We start from the raw sequence: 3,999 nt of genomic DNA on the forward strand, positions 1-3,999 counted from the left end.
TAGGCAAATTGTGCCTCAGGATTTACCTCAGTGGCCGGAATTCTAGTAGCACCTGATTGAGGAGGTGTTTGGTGCTGTCCTTGAGTAGAAGTGCTAGTATGGGGAGCAACTGGACTTGATTTTGATTAGCAGTAGGAACTGACTGCTCAATATTTTGGGAGATATGATGGGAAGGAGGTGGATCCATAGAGATATTGACCTGCTCAACATGGACTTGAGTTGGTGCAGGAAGAGGCACCTCAGGTTGAGCAGGATTTTCCTTAGCTTGCTTGTCTCCTTGAGCAGCTAGGACCTCGAGCTCTTGCTCGGCTTGGTTTGGATTATCTGGAGTCTTGACGTGTTGCTCAGTATGAGTAACAGAGGCTTGTTTTTCCTATGTAGAGGGCTCAGGATGCGATGAGAAGAACTTAAATTGAGTGTTCGTAAGGTCAGTGATTTCATCCCTCAGAGGCGAATCATCCAGGAGGTCAATAACTGGAGATCTATAGGCCTTCTTCTTAAGCCTTTTTAACTTTTTGGTCTTAGAAGGAGAAGGGTCAGTAGGGATGGAGTCAAGAGATGATTCTACCCCGAGATCAGTGTTGAGACCTTCCATCATTTCTTGTTCTGTGAGCTCAGCATCAACTGTTTCGTTCTGTACAGCTGGACTTTCAACATGCTCAACATTTCCTGTTTGTTCTTCCTCAACATGAGCATCTTGATGTTGCTCAACATCCTCATCAGTATTATGCTGACCTTCATTGTTACTTAGTTCTTCTGCTTCTCGATCAGCAGGAATTTGCTCAAGGTCAATCTCTTGGCTTCTGATGAAGTGGGAATCATCAGGAACTACAAAGCCAAGAGGAACAGCTTCAACTGGACTCAGCACAGAAGTTTTCTTCTTCTTCTTCTTCAGAGGGGTTTCCTCACTTTCCAGTTCATCAGGCTCATCTAGCCTTTTTCTTTTCTCTGCTGACTTACCCTGATCAGCATCAACTTTCTTCCCCTTTGAAACAACCCGGATTTTCTTGGGGACAGCATCAACATCCTTTGAGCTGGTTTGGATTGCTTTTGCGTTTCTTTTCTTGCTTGGTTTGGTCAGCAGCTTCGGCTACAACGATATTCTCTTCCTGAGGTTGCTCATCATCAGCTTCCTCCTGAGCTTCCTCATGAGCTTCCTCGATGACCCGTTTTCCCTTCTTGGGCTTGATAGGTTGGTCATATACTAACCCAAATAGCAAGGCAGCTGTGATTTCGGTTCCCACAGTTTCCGTTTCATTAATCAAGTCGATTTGATGATCTTCTAGGATTCTGGTTATAAGGGAACCCAGCTTGAGCTTGATAGTACTTCGTTGGAGTGCTCCTACCAGAAATACATGCATGTTAAGGGGGCTGTAGGTCAGCATGTGCCAAATGAAGCACTGCTCGAAATTTGAAGCTGATGATGCTGAGTTGATCTTTGGGAAGATGAAGTTCGTGAGGAGATAGTGAGCCATCTTTTGATTTTGACCCATGCATGTACTGGGTATTTCTCCTTTGTGTTTCGCTGGTTTACAGAATGAGACAGTGTTGTCAAGCTTTTCCTTAGTAGTCCTGAATTCCATTTCGGTGTTTGGAAGATTGAGTAAGGTTGCGAGATAGGATGGGGTAATCGTTAGCTTCTTATCTTTAATGTGGGTAACCAGATGGTCAACATCACTTCCATCAACACAAAGGTTGGAGTAAAATTCCCGTACTAACCTAGGGTAGGTTCGACCAGCAAGTGAAAAGAGTCTAGCCCATTGATTCTTCTCAATCCACTCACAGAACGGTTGCTCATCCGTTATAAAGCTTGGAAAGAACCATCGACATTGAAGAACCTCATGGTTCTTTACGCTCGGGTAGACTTTGACGAAGAATTTTTCGTTTGGCTGCTTGTCCTTCTTCTTCTTCTTTGAAGAGGTTGCGAGGTCAGTTTTAGGGTCTTTGTTTGGAGTTAGGGCATGCTGACCTTGTTGAGGAGGAGACTTAGGGTTTTCATCGGTGTGGTCGTCGTTGTTACCGCCACCGGAAGGATTTTGGGATTTCGTCATGATTATGAATTCTTTGAGAGGATTTTGGGATTCAGAGAGAGAGTTGAATGCCAAGGATTTCGAATGTAAAGAGTGATAAGTGGGGATACTTCCACTATTTATAGAGGTGCTAATTGATCTTATTCGTTGAGCTAGCCGTTTAACCTCGAGATGATCAACCGACAGAGATTCTGGCATTTATGACACGTTCGGCGCATGGGTTTTCTCATTATTGCTTACGTTATCCTAGGTGGCTATTAATACGTGTGCTAGCATTTAATGTTTTAAATGGGTTTTACTCAGCATAAAGAATATCAAACGTTTGAGATTCTGAGTAGTCAGTTTTACGTAGGAGAGATGTTTGTGGACTTAGTAACTTGGCTTAGGATAATCACTCAGCATGTATGTCTACTCAGCATGGTAATCACTCAATCATTCAATTAAGCACATAGAATTATTGAAGAGGATTAGACATACCGCTAGCTTCCCTTAATATGTTTAATTGCTCACGAGCCAAGGGCTTCTTAAAAATATCCGCAAGCTGTTCATTTGTTGATACGTAGGTCAGTTTGATCTCACCCTTGAGTACATGATCTATGATGAAGTGATTCCTTATGCTGACATGCTTCATCCTGCTGTGTTGGATTGGATTCTTAGATAAGTCAATGGCGCTCTTGTTGTCACATTTGACCTTTATTGTTTCTGTTTTGACACCATAATCCTCAAGCTGTTGCTTAATCCATAGGACTAGGGCCACACAGCTTCCAGCTGCAATGTACTCAGCTTCAGTTGTAGACAAGGCTACTGATGACTGCTTCTTACTAAACCACGAAACCAGACAGCTTCCTAGGAATTGACATCCTCCTGAAGTGCTTTTTCGTTCTAGCTTATCCCGTCCATAGTCAGCATCAGTATATCCAATCAGTGTGAAGTCACTTGTATTTGGATACCATAAACCTGCATTAACTGAGCTCTGCAAATATCTGAAAATTCTTTTTACAGCTATTAAGTGAGATTCCCTAGGGTCAGCTTGATATCTTACGCAATAACATACTGAGTACTGAATGTCAGGTCTACTGGCAGTAAGATAAAGTAGAGAGCCTATCATACCTCGATATAACCTGCGGTCTACAGACTTACCTTTCTCATCAGCACAAAGGACAGTGTCTGTACCCATTGGGGTTGATATGGGTTTGCATTCTTCCATATCAAACTTCTTTAACATTTCTTTGGCGTACTTAGACTGACTTATGAAGATGCCATTCTTGCCTTGCTTGATTTGAAGTCCAAGGAAGAAGTCGAGTTCTCCCATCATAGACATTTCGAACTCAGTTTGCATCTGTTAGCTAAACTCTTTGCACATAGAATCGTCAGTAGCACCAAAAATTATGTCATCTACGTAAATTTGTGCAAGTAGGGTATTTTTACCCTTTTTCTTAATGAATAAGGTTGTGTCAGCTTTGCCTCTAACATAATTCCTGGCCAGCAGGAAGTTGGTCAACCTTTCATACCAAGCTCTTGGAGCTTGCTTTAGCCCATATAGGGCATTCTTGAGTTTATAAACGTGGTTTGGAAATTTTGGATCTTCAAACCCTGGAGGCTGACTAAAATATACCTCTTCGTTTATAAAGCCATTAAGAAATGCACTTTTAACATCCATTTGATATAATTTAAAGTTCATAAAACTTGCATAGGCACACAGTATACGTATAGGTTCTAACCTAGCAACGGGTGCAAAGGTTTCACCGTAGTCAATGCCCTCTTGCTGACTATAGCCTTGGGCTACAAGTCGGGCTTTATTTCTGACTACGTTGCCTTGCTCATCTAATTTATTTCTAAAGACCCATTTAGTTCCTATGTGTTGGTCCCTTATAACGTAACAAGTTAGTTCCAAGGGGGGGGGATAGGAACTATTTAAAATTTGAGTACGTTAAGGCTAACTTCTTTTTCTTTGAAAAAGGATTACACA

This window comes from Euphorbia lathyris, chromosome 3 (genome assembly GCF_963576675.1).
Source record: "Euphorbia lathyris chromosome 3, ddEupLath1.1, whole genome shotgun sequence".
NCBI classification, from domain to species: Eukaryota; Viridiplantae; Streptophyta; class Magnoliopsida; order Malpighiales; family Euphorbiaceae; genus Euphorbia; species Euphorbia lathyris.